At 30.9% G+C, this 18,368-nt stretch overlaps 1 long non-coding RNA gene across 1 annotated transcript in view; it reads right to left on the minus strand.

Annotated features, from left to right (window-relative positions):
• Positions 1-18,368, minus strand: part of LOC149886416 (uncharacterized) — a 204,547-nt gene that overhangs the window by 34,437 nt on the left and 151,742 nt on the right. The window lies entirely within an intron of this gene.

Raw genomic sequence — 18,368 nt, forward strand, 5'->3', positions numbered from 1 at the left:
ACTCGTTTGGAAGTATACGACGAATGTGTTTTTCATTCGTCCAACGATCAAGGATGCGACCTAAAGCTGTTTTGGATTGACATTGATTGGAAAGAAGACAATTGGAGAGAAGACTTGTATCGGTACGACTTGACTCCACCGGTCGATCCTTCGATTGTTCGTAAAATAAAAGTTCGTTATCTTTACAACTCTAAAGAACTCGTTATTTTAGATCGAAAACTTAACGAATTTGATTACAAATATCAAGGTCTTACCTTGGTTAACGCTTTGATGGCATCTTTTAGCAAGCAAATAGACTTGGGAGAACAAACGTTCGAAGACGAACACGAAAAACTCAAAATCGATTACGAAAGAATCGAAACGAGACTAAAGAGCATGCGCGAAGAAATGTTTGACATTTTTTACTTTGGCAACAGGATGATTGAGTACGGCTTGATACCGAGTACAGCAACGACAACATCGATAAAACCGCATTTTCGAGATTTTGATTTTAAAAACGATCCTCACACTGTAACTCGTATCAGTTTTGAAGACGAATGTTTAGACAAAGATGGAAATGTCGTTTCTTCAGTAATGTATTTTTGGATCAATATCGGATTGAACGATAACAACTTGATTTGGAAAACGAAATTGTTCAATCACATCGATGATTTTTTGGACTTGAGATTGACAACTCCGCAATTTACCACTTTAAACGCCGTCTCTTTTGTTCGTAAAATAAAAGTTTGCTATTTTAACGATAGCGAACCGCTTAATCTACACTTTACGCTAAATCGCGTGGTGGACGAATCTGATTATAAACACCCTAAAAAAATGTTTGTTAAAGCGGTGGTAAGCTCGTTTAACCAACAAATCGATTTGCACGCCGAAATATTCGAAAAGGCAAAAGAAAAGCTCACCTCGCAAATGAAGCTAATCGAATATAGAATTCAAGAAATGTACGAAGATATGTTTTGCGAAAGCGAAACGATACAATCGCACGAATTCGAATACGACACGTGTTCGCAATGCAATACAGAAGAATACGGCGATTGGGACGAAATATTGGACGTTTTTATTTGCAACTTGTGTAAAATTAAAAAATACGATATATAATTGTTATTTTTTTTCTTTTAGATGGATAATAAAAAAAAAAGAAAAATAACAAATGCAGAAACGGATAACGAAGAAAAAAGACAGGTAAAGAAGATTAAAAAATTCGAACAAATTGCTTATCACATCATTGCGTGAGATTGGAAACGATTGGGATTTTTTTTGATTTAGACGGAAAAAATGAAACCACCTCCTTTGGTTATACAACAACATCGAGTCACTGTAGATCCTTACGGTTTAAAAGAAAAGGGTTTAAACCCTAACCAAAGATTGTCTTTTTATAACAACCAAATAAAAAAGTTCTAATAAAAAAATCACTCTATTTTTTTTTTCCAGATGTTCGACTGTTTGTGCAAAAGATGTGAAAAAAAACAATTTGAAAAAAAAGCGCTAGAATGGAAAACGTATCGTTTCATGCGTTACATTCGAAAAAAAAAAGAAGATATTCGTCAACTCAGAAAGATTGATTTGATTTGCTGCAATTGTGCGTGTTGTCAAGTCGAAAAACAATTGAAAAAAGAAAAAAAAGAATCGCTTTTACAACTCGCAAACAATAAATTAGTGGATTGGTTAAAAAATCACGAATGTTTTGCTAATCTTTACAAAAGAAAAATGTTCGTTGACGATTTGTTTGCAAATTACGACGTTTATGTTGTAGACAAAACATCCTTATCTTATTGTAAAAATCACGCTCGTACAATAATTCGAAACGAAGAAGGAAAATCGTTGGTTATCGACGATAATCCTTGTTTGTGTAAATTTTTATCTTGATTTGTGTAAATTTTTATCTTGATTTTTTAGCATATTAATAATAATGGTGCGCATTCTTCATTTGTCAAAAAGCGAGTTGCGAAAACCGAGGCTAACCAATGTGAGAAAAATACCAAATATGGAAGAATATCTCGTTGTATCTCCTCATCATACCGCTTTATACGGAACCAAACCTTTTCCTTATCCGAGAAATTCTCACGTGAAAGAATATCCGCTCCTTAGATCGATCAGAGGAGATATTTACATTATTCAAAACGACGACGAAGGAAACACTGTCGATATCGATAACGATATTATAAAACGTTTACCCGAAATAATGAAGAACGATGAAAAGAAACGAAAAGAAATGTGCGACTCTTTGATGAAAGAGGGAGTAAAATTAATTATGTAAAATAATTTTTTTTTTTGTTTTTTGTTGTTTAGTTATAAAAAAAAAATGAAATATCGAGAATTTGCTAATTTTGTATCGTTACGCATTGGAATTGATTGGAAAAAAATGGGAAGAGAATTGAGAATCTGCCAATACAATTTGGACACGATCGATTACGATTACGATCGAGAAAAATCGTACGAAAAATTGCACGAAACTATAAGAAGGTGGATGAGAATGAAAGGTTATTCTATGGAAGATGAAATATCGAAACAAGAATGCGTTTATTGGAATCACATATTTACCGCAATAGATCGAAAAGATTTAATGTTTGTTTAATTTATCTGTATTTTAGATTAAAAAAAATAATCTGTATTTTTTTTAGATTAAAAAAAATAATTACAATGGAACAAAAAACTTTGAGCAAAGAAATAAACGAAGCCTTTGAAAAAGTTATGTTGTTTGGTCAACTAAAAAACGAAATCGATAAAAACGAAGAACATAAATCGTTTTGCTGTTGCAAATGTTGTTGCAACGAATTTTGGAAAATATATTGGAAAGAATATTTCGAAAAAATTATTTTTATAGTTGTTTTTATAGTTCTCTTTCATCTTTTTCCACCATCTTCTTAATCTTTTAAATGGATTTTCAATCGTCATATCTCGATGTATTGATCGATGAAACGTTTGTTGTTGTAGAACTTGGTATCACTACAAACTTTTTTTTACTAGGTGATAAGTTGTCTAGAGCTTTCTTCACCAAATATTTACTAGCACTTTCGGTAAACGCCAATGGAAGAGGTGATAATATTTCAACAGCTTTGTTGGTTAATTCACCTCCTCCTCTCTGTCGTTTTCTTTTTGTCGCTTTTTTTTTTGTTGTTCTCTTGTTTAATCCGTTTCCACGATAAGGATAAGGAGGCATGTATCTTCTTCCGCTCATTTTTTTTCAAAATTTATTCTATTAACTAATATTTATTATAACTTTATTCATTATTTAGCATCATTATTTATCTCTTTTTAACGGTGTGTTTTTCTTCAATTAACTTGCTCAAATTAAATTACTTAATACCTTCTTTTATTTATAGATTAAGAAAAAAATAAAAAAAATTATATTTTCATTTATATTGTGATATAACTCCAACTCTTCCAGCAACAACGCATTTATATTTTTTTGGATAATATTTACTTTATGTTATGATATAACTCAAACTCTACCAGCGGCATCGCATTTGTAATATGGATTATTTTTTTTATTATAGATTAATAATAATAAACAAATGGTTCGTGTTATCTATTTTTCAAAATATCGAACAAACTGCAAACCGACGATTCTCGAAATTGATCGAATTCCAAATGATTATGAGTTGGATCGACATTGGTTAACAAAAGATTACGCTATTTCGTTTTCACCTAGCGCTTTAATTGAAAACAATTACAGACCCTGTGGAAAACGATCGTTATTTATCCTTTTATCAAAAAACGAACACGTTTATATTACAAAACACAACAATCTTCATCATCTTATCGATATTGATGAAAACGTGCTGGAGGAATGTTTTGAATTCAACGAATACGGAATAGAAGAATATGTATTTATCTCATATAAAATATGTGTAACAATTGAATAATAATTTGTTCATTACACACGTCTTCTTCTATTTTACCCCCGGTTTTCTTTTGTTTACTTTTCTCTGTGATCTGATTGGTCGGTTGGTTTTTTTGTTTACTTTTCTCTGCAATCTGATTGGTCGGTTTGGGACCCCTCGCAACGTTTTGTTTACTTAAGGGCCGTCGTTTGTTTACTTAAGGGCCGTTTTGTCTATATATACCGGTGCAAACGTTAAACTCTCCTTTGGGCGAAAGCCCCAAAGGAGATCGGACGACGAAGCTCTACTCAAATTTTTTCCAAAATGGCGTCGAATAAACAAATAACTTTGTTGTTCATTTTATTTTTTTCTTTATTTGTAAAAATGCGCGGTTTAGCATCTTTGGGACTGGGAACTAGTAATTTACTATCATTTAACGGTGTTTTTTTCATTATTTTACACGGTATTTTATTACGTTTTTAAACGGTGTTTTTTTCATTATATATTTTATACATATATTTGTTAAACGTATATTTTGTTCATTTTTTTCTATAATGGAAGCTGTTTCAGATGTATTTTATTTTTCAGCAAATTCTCTATTTACACATTTGTATACAGAGGATGAAAATGTACATCCATCCCGTTCATACCTATTGTTCCTGATTGGTTGAAATTCATCACGTGATCATGACGTTGTTCGTTCCAATTGCATCATCGATGACGTCATCATATCGTCACGTTCATGGATGACACGATCATGTTGGGGAGTCGTGCTTGCACGACGACACAACGTGATTGTGAAATCCATGAACGTGACGATTGATGACGTCATCGATGACGTCAAGCTCCCAAATGGCACTGGAGAGGCAATGGCAAATGCAGTTGTAACAGCAATCAACGACAGGAATCTTGCAGAGAATATAAAAGCCATGTCTTTTGACACTACAGCCAGTAATTCTGGGATTCGCTCTGGTGCAGCAGTTCTTATTGAACAAAAGAAGAATAAAGAGCTGCTCCATCTTGCATGTCGGCACCATATTTTTGAAGTTGTTTTTGGAGATGTGTTTAACTCATTAGCTGGATCATCTACTGGACCAGACATTTTGATGTTTAAAAGGTTTCAAACAGCATGGCTATCAATCGTTCGTGACAGATATGAAGACGGTATATCAGATCCTGAAACAGCTTTAGTTTTTAACAGCAACAGAGAAATGATGAAAGAAGCTATTGATTTCATTCAAAACTGCTTGCTGACAGAGAACCAGCCTCGTGATGATTATAGGGAACTTTTAGAACTGTCTTTGATCTACCTGGGTCATATTCCTCCTCGCGGGGTTCATTTTATGGCTCCTGGGGCTATGCATCGGGCCAGATGGATGGCCATGGCTACTTATTCAATCAAAATTTTTCTCTTCAGATCCCAGTTTCGCATGACAAAGCGTGAAATAAATTTATCACGTTTCTTGAATATTTTTGTCTGCTTTGTCTATCTCAACTCATGGTTTACTGCTTCGCTGTCCATTCAACCTCCACTGAATAATCTCATGTGCCTTAAACGACTCAAACAATTCAGGACAATAAATTTAAATGTTGCAAATGTAGCGATAAAAGGCATTGTCTCGTCATATGTGGTACCTCAGTGAGGAACTGATTGCCTTTAGTTTTTTTGATGATCATGTTGATGCAGCTACAAAATACGAGATAGTAAATGCAATGAAAACAAAAACTGGAAATGGAATTCCTGCAAAACGTGTTCAACTACGTGAAAACAACATTTCATCATCAGAGCTTGCTGATTTCATTAACTCAAACACCATGAGGTTTTTTGTTATACTGGGCATCTCAACTTCTTGGCTCGAATTGGATTCATCTTTGTGGAACGAGGACCAAGTTTTTATTGCAGCTAAGCATTTTGTAGCCGGTTTGAGCGTTGTGAATGACAGAGCAGAGAGAGGAGTTGCTCTTATCCAAGACTTTAACCAAATTCTAACAAAAGATGAAGGACAAAAGCAAGCACTTCTCCATGTTGTGTCTGAGCATCGAAAACAGTTTCCAGATGCCAAGAAATCCACTGTTGTTAAACAGGACTAAATAGTCATTTTTCCATTCAAAACAAAATGAAAAACTAAAATGATATTGAAATTGTAGTTATTTTTTCATGGTTTTCAATGTTCAATACTTTGTTATTTAAAAACTTTTGAATTAAAATAGTTTATGTAGAAAAAATTTTTTAAAGTGCTTACAGCCATTAGCGTCAACCTTAGTGAAACTTTCAACCCCGTGTGGCACCCCTTAATGATGAAATATCCTTCTCAAATTTTGCACATAAGTTTGTTATGCTAAAAGGAACAAAAATAGAGGTTGTCCCATCAATTTACTTTGAAAAAGTTTTTTGAGCACCACCCTAATATATATATATATATATATATATATATATATATATATATATATATATATATATATATATATATATATATATATATATATATATATATATATATATATATATATATATATATATATATGTGTATATGTATATATATATATAGGCCCCATTTACCAAGTGCCGCCCTAGGCCCCAAAGCATGTTGGTACGCCTCTACGTTATTTGCAAAACAGTTTTTTTTTTTTTCAAAAGAATTGCTTGTATGTATAAATATAGAGAACGCATTGAAATATCTTCTCAGCAGCTGCAACTTTGCTGATTAGGGTTTTGTTTGATCTAATGGAAACTTTTACCAAAAACTGACTACTTACTCAGAGCTTAGCTTTAAATAAAGATCGATGCAACTGAACAGTGCGAAATTATAGTAAGCGTTATGAGTAACTTATATGTTAACACATACACCGTGATTTCTATAATACTTACTAATAGCTTACTAATATTGGTTTCTAACATTTTATTAACTATTGGGATTCTTAAATCAAGAAGAAAGAGGAAAAGCACAACCAATGAAAAACTTGTATTACTTTTAGCTGGAAGTGATATTATGGTAAGATTAGTTCACATTCCACTACGATTAGTTTCTATTCACAATTTAAATGGTCTTAGATTTAGTACTTGGTTTGCAATTGGGTTTTGGTCGGTATTTCCATTAGCTTTTTCATGCACTATTGTATTAACATTATCGGTAGAACGTTGTTTTATCATTTTGTATAACAGCCCTAACGGTAGAGTTTTTAAAGGAATTTACTTGCTACCAATCATCGTTTTCAACTTTATGGCTTTATGTGGGCTAAGTATTTTGTATGCATACGAATTTCACCCTGAAATTTTAAACTTTTTCTTCCCATCATATTAATGTGTTAATTTATTGTTAATACTTGGTATCAACACATCACTATTGATTGGAACAAAAAAAAAAGCTCAGATGTAATGACCTTCAAGTTGCAAGAAAAATGATTGTGGAAAAACAACTTTGCAAAACTATGATAAAAATATAATTTTCACTCACGATAGCATACATTCCTTTTGTAGCTTTCTATTACTACTATTCAACGAGTGTTCTTAGCCTCGATTTTTAGTCTATCTCTTGAAGCGCAAATATAATTCTTTGGGCTCTGCTTATATTTCAATCAAACTCAGTATTTAACGATTTAATATATGTGGTCAGAAGTAGCAGAATCTCAAAGATGTAAATGTTGCATATTTACAACTTTGTTGAAAGTATATTAAAAAGTAAATAAAAATATTTTGCTTTGAACTTAAAAATGAAAGATTGCTTTATGAAGCCATTTTCGATAAAACCTTTTGATTCTTAATTATTTTACTTTCTACAAAAATGTATTGATTATAATCAACCGTTGATGTAATTGCTTTTTTTATAGATTTTGATTAGCGAAAAAATTTCAAACTTTGAGAAAAAACATATCTATTCACATTTGTTTAATAAAAACAACTCATTTATTTTTGAAGAATTAAACGAATTTGTGAAAATCGTTTAATTCTTCAAAAATAAAATAAATCTCTTTTAGTGCATTTTGAAAACTATGCCTGTCTTCTAAATAACATAAACTGAACAAAAGTTTTATCTTTGCTCTTTTTCAAACTTGAAATTACTGGTGGGAAAGACTTTCTTGGGATTGTGAAAAGAGATCTGTTAATGATGAAAGATCACCTCTTCAGAAAAGATTCCGCACACAACGGATCCCCAAAAAAATAAGTTTAGTCACTTATTAATGCAAATGCTTTTAAAATCCCCATGATATGAAGAAGGCAAACATATGTAGATTACATTCTCTGTTTTCATCAACAATAACAAGTTAATACTAAAGAAATTAGTGAAAAAAGTGGATAATAGAAAAGAGTTCTGTCCAACCGGCCTTCAACCTCGCCAAATCTTAAAGCTATCAATTTTGCTGGAATATCGTGATACCAAACGCTTAAATATTTTATGACAAAAAAAAAAGTAGATCGCATTTTTATTAATCCATTATATTTATGATGGGTTATGGAGGTCTAAAATGTTTCTTGAACGGAAAATTATTTTTACTCGCCAGTGGTACTTAGCTAAACAATTAAGAACCACAAGCTGATTGAAACAGCCAGCAGTAAGTACAAGGTAATATGATTAATAATTATAAGATCATAAATGGTCTTATAATTGTTAATCAATAATTACAATACTTTCGTACTGTTCAGTTGCATCGATCTTTATTTAAAGCTAACCAGTAGAGAAGAGTGGTACACACTTGAACAAAAACTTAAGCTAAAACTTAATATTTAACATATAGAAGAAATAAAGTTTATTTTCTGTCCAACTTTGAACCTCATGATTTTTTTATTTTGCCAATTTATTATTAATGCTAAAGTTTTTAATAGGGTACAAGACATCTATCGTTATGTACAATCGAATTTTATTAATGGAAATTTTTCTCATTTTAAGATTTAGTAGAAATAAGGGTTTAATATTTTTTTATTTTTGGCATTGAATTTGAATTGATAAAATAGCAGCAAAGAAAGTTATCGCACACATGACTCAAAATCAATTTAATTAAAAGTTCGACGATCTATTTTACTGATGACATAAAAGTTTAATTGAGTTTAATAACTATAAAGTTACTATACACTGCTAACATATACTATTTTGACGGTTTATAACTAATTTCTTTATTTAATTACCGCTTCATAAACTTATTTATACTTTTAGCGTTGCAAAACTATATTTTTAATCACTAAAATTTATCAACTGGCCAAATGTTGACTTGCAGTATTTCAAATTTCAATACGTGTGCAAATGGGTTGAAAAGCCTGTCAAAGAAAACTGAAAAGCAGCGTTTAAGAGCATCAAATGGCAAGTTATTTGACTGCTCAGACCTAAGAATCATAGCAACTTGATAAGCCGCAAACTTGTGGGTGTTTCAAAACTTTTAGTATCAAAAGAAGTTAAAATCTGGAAGTTGATCAGTAAAGGTATTTGCCTTGTTCTGAAAGACCATTTGACGTTTTGTTATCGTAACAAAAGTTTGTTCAAAAACAGCACAGAAAGTCTTAGGCTCAGCAACAAAATGCTCAAATATTCAACCGATCCATTATCAAAATCCTTTTCTTATCGAAATACAAGCAGAAAGCTCATTGGAGTAAGAAAGCCTAACTTGTCAGATATGCGAAGGACAAAAGTACTGCGATGAGCGTTTGCGTTGGGCAAAAGAGATTTTTGGCTTTAGTGAATCTTTCAGGTCAAAAATTGCAAATGAAGAATTTTACGTTAAAAGATTTTCTCATGAGAAATATTGTGAACGCTATTTATAAGCAAGATGAGATGGTGGCGGAGGTTCCATATATTTATGAGGATTTTTTACCCACAAAGACTTTGCTATATGTGAGCTGTACTGCTGCCGGATCAATTAACACACCTACAAAAACACATAAAAATCACATTTGAGTCTGTCGACAAAGTAATATTGCAGAAGCAAGTAAATACATCTTCTAGCAAGTTGGTTTTCGAGCACATGCAGCACATAGTACAATGTACTGATTCATCACAGTTTGTTGCATTGGTGCCCTAGAACAAACGATCTCAACCCAATCAAAATATTTGTTATTGATTGGCACTCAATTAGAAAACAACCAAATTCAATCAACTGAGCATTTAAAGCAGCTTTTGAACATGAATTGGTAAAAGATGCCACAAGAGATGTGCATAATATTGGTTGAATCAATGTAGAGACTATATGTATGTAGACCTCTAATTTGCTAAAAAGCAAATGGAGAACACTTTAAAAATTAGATTATTCTGTTTTCTTAAGTGCTTTGTTCTGAAGCTGAACTCGATTTAACTTTTAATGCAATTCATTTTTTGAATATAAAACAATATAAATAAATTTTGATGTCTGTAGGATTTTCTCTCAGGTTACATCTCAGATTTCCGTTTATGTTCGTTTTATTTTTTTCCAGCCATATTTTCATCCATTTTTCCATTTAGATTAGCATTAATTTTATGTTTATCTTATGCTTCACCTGGTTCAAAATATTTGTACAAAATTTGTTTTATGTTTTTTTTCGAACTTTTCGGCCAAGTTCTTTTTGGAGGTTGCTCAATGAAAAAAAGGTTGCATTTTTCACCGCTGGATGTTTTAATATACACAACTAGATGTGTATTTGATACATTTATGACTCGGACATGGACTGTAACTTTTTCCATATCAGTATGTTGGGAAAGTTGATACGAGCTCTTTAACGCTGCTTTATGTACAGTTTATTAGAATCTTATTATTATTTTCATATCTACATATATTAATCAACATTTTTGCATACAGTTTTTGTAACTTGCCTCCTCAACGCCGCCTGCTTTTTCTGGCTATTTGTAGATCTAGTCTTTAAAATTCTATACAAGTATATTCATCTTGAATGTTAACAAATTCATATCCTATTTGCTGTTTCTCTTTGACTTTTAAAAGAAGCAGATATATTGAGCGCATCAAATGCTGTAACCAACAAAGAAATGTCATTGTGTGTAGCCGCTAGATTCTGTCAAGTCAACCTTCTCTGATTATGTAAAACAACTAAATAAGACAAATAACAAACTTTACTTGCCGTTTTAAGATAAATGCTCTAAGTTACAAATGTGTAAATGAAGTTGCATTAGAAGATTTGAAAGACTCATTATGAAAGGAAAAGGTTTCAAGCTTTGAAATGAATTTTCAATTATTTTAAGAACTCAGCGTTTGCACAAAACTCCTTTGCACCAATGTCATAAAGAACAAATGCGAAACTTTAGTTTCCTAATATTGCTAGAGAAAGCCAAAGGTTTGCCTTCCCTCAACATAAATTCACTAAACTAAACATAAATTCATGCAAAACTTATTTAATCAAATGTTTGCAATATTTACACTTTTATTTCGGAAAGTATGCATAAAAGTCATTTGCTTTTAGACATTTCTGAAAGTTGCTATTGCAACAATTACAAAAGTTTCACTCCGAAATTTAGTTCTCAAGTTTTTCAGCGATAAATTGAGCGCAAGAAGGGAAATTCATTTGAAAGACATAAATTATTGAAATCAGTTTTTCTCAAAAAATGCAGATGTTAAATTGTGTCTAAATTGAAATCAAAACATGAGAATTTAATGGCCTCAATTTTTTTTTTTTTTTTTGAATGAAAAACGGAACGTAAAAGATTTTCATTAAAACATTAAGAAAACAAAGACCACACGCTGCTGCTGTTGTATTAAGAACTTTTTTAATAATTCTAGTAATTTTTAAAAATGTTCTTAATAAAAATTAAAATAAAAAGAAGAGTTTTTTTTCTATTAATAGCGAAATGAGAAGAAATAAAGGAAGAGCATTGAAATATCATCCCAGCAGCTACTGTATTGCTGGTCATGTGAGTCAAGAAAGTTTCTTTTGATCTTATAAAAAATAATGCTAACAACTAACTTATAACAAAGAGCATTTCAATTAGGAAAGATGAACGAAACTCTGCTGTTTCCAGTTATTGAGAATATTCCGAATGATTTATATGTAAACACATACCCCGTGATTTCTATAATAATTAGCTTACTTATACTTGTTTCTAACAATTTATTAATCATTGGGATTCTTAATTCAAGAAAAAGGAGAAAAAGCACAGCGAATGAAAAACTTGTATTACTTTTAGCTGGTAGTGATATTATGGTTGGGTTAGTTCATATGACACTCCAACTAACTTTGTTCAAAAGGGAGGTGAACTTGGTTGAGTTATTAGGCTTGCGATGAGATTTTGGATGGTATTTCCGTTAGGTTTTTCAACCACAATTATGTTAACAATATCGATAGAGCGGTCTTTTGTCGTTTTGAATGACAGCAAATGCTGCGGTAGAGTTTTTAAAGGAGTCCATTATATATCGATCATTGTTTTCAACTTCATGATATCATGTGGGCTAAGCATTTTGTATATTTACTATTTTAGCGATGGAGTATTAAACTTTTTCTTCCCATCATATTTATGTGCAAATTTATTGTTAATACTTGCTATCAACACGTCACTATTGATTGGAACAAAAAAAAAGCTCAAATGCAATGACATTCATGTTGCAAGAAACATGGTTGTGGAAAAACAACTTTCTAAAACTATGACGATAATATCATTTTTATTAACGGTAGTATACATTCCTTTAGTTGCTTCCCATTACTATTTTGCAATAAAAGTTATAGTTCTCGATTTCCACTCAGCTTCTTCAAACCCAAGTTTAATTAACGGTATCATACATTCCTTGCGTTGCTTCCTCTTACTACTTTGCAACGAAAGTTTTAGTTCTTGATTTCCAGTCTGCCTCTTCAACCGCAAATTTAATGAATTGGGTTCTGCTTGTATTTGGACTAAACTCAGTGTTTAACGCTTTAATATATGTGGTTAGAAGTAGCAGAATCTTTTTTTTTTTTTTTTTTTTTTTTTTTTGTTTATTATTTTTTAGGTGCCCCCAAGAAGATCCAACGATCTTATCACAGGGTACACCGCGGAAGTGCATTTAACTAGGAAGTTCACGCCTCCTTCCTTACCGTGACACCAAAACTTGTCCAAAGCTCGTATTGAACCTGGAGCTTCTTGTTTTTTATGCAACCGCTCTAACCACTGCGCCACTGCCACTTATCTCTAATATTTATACTTCTTATGTTCACAACTTTGTTAAAAGTATATCAAAAAAGTAAATACAAATGTTTGGAAAAGAATTTGCAAATAAACGATTACTTCATTATTCTGTTTTCGATATTATCGATGAAATATTTTTTCTGCAAATTTGTTGATTTGTTGATCACAATGTATTGTTGAGAAATTTGCACTTTTATAGAATTTTGTTGCTGAAAATACTTTTGAAATCTGAGGAAAAACTCATTTTTTCTCACTTTATTTAATAACAGTTTAATAACAGTCTCACTTTATTTAATAACAGTTATCTTTTTTTTTTGAATTTTTCGAGATTTTACAAACATTATTTCAGAAAACGTCAATAAATGTTTAAACAAAATCTTAAGACATTTATTACGTGATTCCATTTTACTTTATAAAATGTTATGATAAATATAATAAACATGTTATCATAATAATTGCATGTAAAATTAAATATAACTATATTTCCTAAAATTTAAAAACGTGTTGCACTTAATATGTTCCAGTGGGCACCAAGATGTCTATAATACATCTCAATAACGTCTCAGACTGGTATCTAAATGCCATCTAAAAGAAATCTCAATGTTAACCCCTTTTAGACGTCTGAATTTAGATGTTTTTGAGACATCTCATATCAACTATCTGTGAGACATCTTCATATCAGATGTCTTCAAGACACCTAGAATTCGAAATATTAAAGGCGGCTACTACGTTAACACCTTTTAGACGTCTGAATTCAGATGTATTTGAGGCATCTCAAATTAGTCATCTGTGAGACTACTACCTATCAGAGGTCTTCTAGACACCTCATACCAGTATTTGTGAAGACGGCTAATTTGCTTTAAAAAGGTTACAAAAATATTAAAACATTTGGACTAAATTAGTGCAATGCAAAATAAATATCAGATGAGTACTTTATATTGTAAAGATGAAAAGTATTGTTTCAAAAACATGCAATACACATATATTAGAAGGTATAATACAATTAAAAACTAATTAAAACTAAAATATTTATTTCAATATATTATTTTTTTAGTTAAGCATTTTTGCGTGCTAAAGCATTTCTTAATATGCTCTGAGTTTTCTTGTAAAACTCAGTTTCCATTGTTTTCGGAAACTTAGTAGTAAAGCGTTGTATGTAAGACGGTAGATTTTCGTATCCGCAAATTTAGTTTTTCTACTTGTTCCTTTACCAAGGCCCTGCATGTTCAAATTAGCCATTACCTCATTGCTCAGAACACGTTTCATGATACTTTTGGTGCAGTCTTTCCAGTCGCATTCACCCACTTGGTGAAGTTGCGTCAGCTAGAGCGTAAAACAATTGGTTAAGGCTAAGACTTCACCTTTTTTTTTTTTTTTATTAAAAAAAGATCTTCTAATGTATAACAATTCAATTACTTGGGCTTTAGACAGGGAAAGCCTAAAATTTAAGTTTACACCATAAATCCCCTAAACATTTCTTTGTTGTTTTTTTTTGCGCCACTATTGTAAAAGTAATTTTATCTTTCCCTGTGTAAAACCCAGTTAAATGGATTTTAATAAATAAATATATAGAATTTTACATGTACTCTTAGGTGCCTAATAAACGGAAGGGGACGCTTATTCATTTATTTTTCTTTCGACACCCGGAGTTTATTAGGCAACTTATAGTAAACATGTATCTATTAAAGAATTCTTATTAACATCCTTACTTTTACTGATAGAAGTGTGTCATTCGAGAGGTTCTTTTCAAATTACATAAACTCATCGGTCGTGTTTACCATGTTCATATCCTAAATCAATGTGCAGTTAATAGGGCTGCTTATTAAACTGTTTTCAACTCTGCCCCGGTTGGTGCGCATCCAACAAAGAACCTTGCGTTGATAAGATAGAACTGAGGGCTGGAAATCTGGAAACCAAAGAAAATATCTTCCGAATCGTTGTCAGACATTACTACAACAAGCAAAAATTGTACTTTAATCAACTTCAAAAAGCAATTTCATAAAACCGTGTTTAAGGAAAACTTAGCTGTTACTTTTAAAAGCAAAATGGTACCTGCAGATACATCAAAATGGGGTTTGTTTTGTTTTTGAGGTATCTTCTGGCATACTTCACTATCATCACACTTAAAATCAAAAGAAATAATAGTTCTTTTTTTCTTGCGTTCTTTTCATGCAGAGGAATGATTTGCCTCAACTTCAATATTTTCACCGGAATGATTTGCCTCAACTTCAAAGTTGTCACTCCCAATATCGTGACCTTTTTTCTGTTACAATATTTTCTCATATAAGTTCTCATGTAAAGGGTATAATCTTACTGGCATGGCATAATCTTTTTTCTAAACACTAGCAAAAAGCAACCCGTAATACGGGTTATGGTCGGTCTGTTACTTAATTTATAGTGGCTGTTTTCCACAATTTAAAGTTGCGAAACCTTAACTATACCCTTTTAGAAAAACGACCTTAAATTGAAAAAATCAAACCATCTCTAAAATTAAAATAAAAAGTATGCGGAGGTAAAATAATTTACCAATTATTTAACATTATTTGAGTAATTTACAACTGACATAGGCCATATCAGTGTAAGGCAGAACCATTTTCCTCGATATTACTTAGTTCAAAACAATACGTTTTTAGTTACTGACACAAAATAATAATACTTCATCATGCTTTAAATTGACGAAAAAGTAAAGCTAAATTCTTGTAATATTTGTTATAACATGAACTTTAATTAATAAAATTAATATAAAGCGAGCGTAAATTATACATGAGTTATTAATTTTTTGGTATCCCCTAGATAAATGTTTCTTTAAAAAAGGAAATTTTCTTTAAAACGTTAAATGCACACAACTAAATAAACTTATTAAAAATAACTGACCATTTCACCATTACTATATATGGCACTAATCTGACCATTTTTATATATAACCTCTTTGTTTCAATAGTTTTTAGTAAACGGTAATTTGCCACCATTTACTAAAAATTCCTTTTGTTACTCGAAATATTTAATTCTCTTAAATATTTTTACACTAATAAAGGACCTCCTTTCCGCGTTTTTGCCTTAATGGTGGTCAGGAGAATAGAGCTATTTTTATTAAGAGTAATCAAGTTTTTGATGAAAACCCTTTACCAGAAAAATAAAATGTAAAACAATGATTTAAATGTATAACAATTTTTTCTTTTTAATATATATAAGAATTTAACATATATAAGAAACTTTTCTTTCCTCAAAAGTGTTGCAAATGCTAACTAAGCTAATTAATTAGTTAAACACCTTATAAAATGTAAGTAACTCGATAATTGACAAATGCTCAATACCACAATATTCACCCCCGTTTATAAAGATTCCATAAGTTACATACAACAAATTATTACGCGTAAAATAGAGCAAAAATATTACGCGTAAAATAGAGAATAATTGCATATATTTTTATCATTTTAACAGACAAAAATTTACAATAAAAGGTAATCAGGTTTCTTTTTATAAACCGTATAAATGCAACGATCGTAAATCCTAAAGAAAAAAAAAAAAGGAATTATGATACTATAATTACAACAACAAAAAAACAAATACAAAACACCACATAAAAACTGAAAATTGATTTACCTATTTATAGATTAACCTATTTTGACATGCCAGTTAATATAAATATTCATAGAAAATATAACTATAAAATCTATTTCGAAGTACAAAAGGATTAATAAAATTATTAAAAAAAAAAAAAAAAAATTAAGATATAAATTGCATTTTTAGCATAATGTTGTCTTGGCTTTTAGTAAATAAAAAAAAGCAGTAAGTTCCAATAGTAAAACTACCTATTATTCATTTTTAACATTAGTCACCAACATGAAGGTGTCTATTGTTAAAAATGAATATCAACAAAAAACATCACAACAATAACACATCACAATAGAATATTTACACCCTTAATCCTAAAATCCAGCAAAAGTAATGAAACAAATTGAAATATGAAGGGTAAAATTAGAAAACCAATTTAAAGTTAACTATATTTATCTTTTTACTAAACATATAAATACATAAAAGTATATTTGTTTTTATGTTCAATATTAGTTATTCAATTACTTCAAATTTAGGACATTAAAACACCCTAGATTTAAAGATCGAGGTTGCATACTCTCATACACATTACGCTAAACATTAACAGACATTATTATGTGTTTCCAGAATATGTAAAAAAGGCTAGACAACACAACCTAGCTCTAAAGCAGTAACTCCGCCTGACACTAAACGCTAGCAAGTCTCACCTCTGCTATAAGTACACCGCTTGGCTGGCAAGGTTATCAATCATGCTCAACATAATGCCAACTCACACCACTTTGAAAACATGGAAACAGCATATATTAAACATATATACAACTATAAACAAATATGGTTTTATATAACACATTTGATTAATAATCTTTTCAATTTGATGAAGAGCAGCTTGTTCAGCTATTAGAAAAGGGACTGAGCGGTGAATGAAATCTTCTATCATAAAAAATTTGTATGTATTCCAGAGATGTAAAGGATTGTCAGGTTCACAAAAGGTCAAAATAATTGAAAGCAACTGTCTAATTTTCTTTGGCATATGTGTTAAAATCACCTCAGAAAGAGTATTCTGCCATTCAGTGTCATCTTGCAACAGACGTTTCAAAACACATGCTTTACGAAACATTTCAAGGACAATACCATTAACAGTACGCCCACCCTCCCAAGATGTTGCTCCTTTTGCTTGCAAAAGTAACAGTCGAAGAAAAAACAATTCTCCAGTTGGATTAACTTTATACATTCTTATTACCAGCTTATCACCACCCCTTTGTCTAACCTTCCATTTACTATGTTTATCATCAAATATAAAGTGATAAGGAATGTCTACATAAGAATAGCAGTATGCTCTTTCATTTTCAGTAGTCAACTTAAACCGTGCCGTTAGGTGCATATCACACTGAGCTGCAAGATCAAAAGCCATTTGTTCTGCTCCTTCTCTAAAATACACTAATTGATTTTCAGGTAGATGTTTACCAAGTCACAGCACTTTGAAAATACGGAAACAACATAATATAAACATATGTACAAACTATAAGCACAATAAATGTGTTTAAATATGTATATAAGGTTAAATATATACTAAAATAAATAAATACCTTATTTACATATTTAAACACATTTTTAAAACAATTACCTAACACATTAACACATACACAAACAGTAAAAAAACACTTTACATTATTATAAAAACACACTGATAAAACAACTATAAAGCAGTTATTACCACATACACATACATATCAAAAAAGCATATATGCAAACAATAAATGTGTGCAAACAAAAATTTTAAAAATGATGCGAGAAAATTTAAAAAGATACAAAATATATATTTACAAACAATACTCTTTACCTTCTTTTTTTTTTCATAAGAACTGTAATACTCATAACAAAATTTAACCTTTGCATACAATAACATGTGACATGCCATGTCAGT

This window comes from Hydra viridissima, unplaced genomic scaffold (genome assembly GCF_058129835.1).
Source record: "Hydra viridissima isolate aposymbiotic clone 2 unplaced genomic scaffold, HvirCarnegie_v1 scaffold_7, whole genome shotgun sequence".
NCBI classification, from domain to species: domain Eukaryota; kingdom Metazoa; phylum Cnidaria; class Hydrozoa; order Anthoathecata; family Hydridae; genus Hydra; species Hydra viridissima.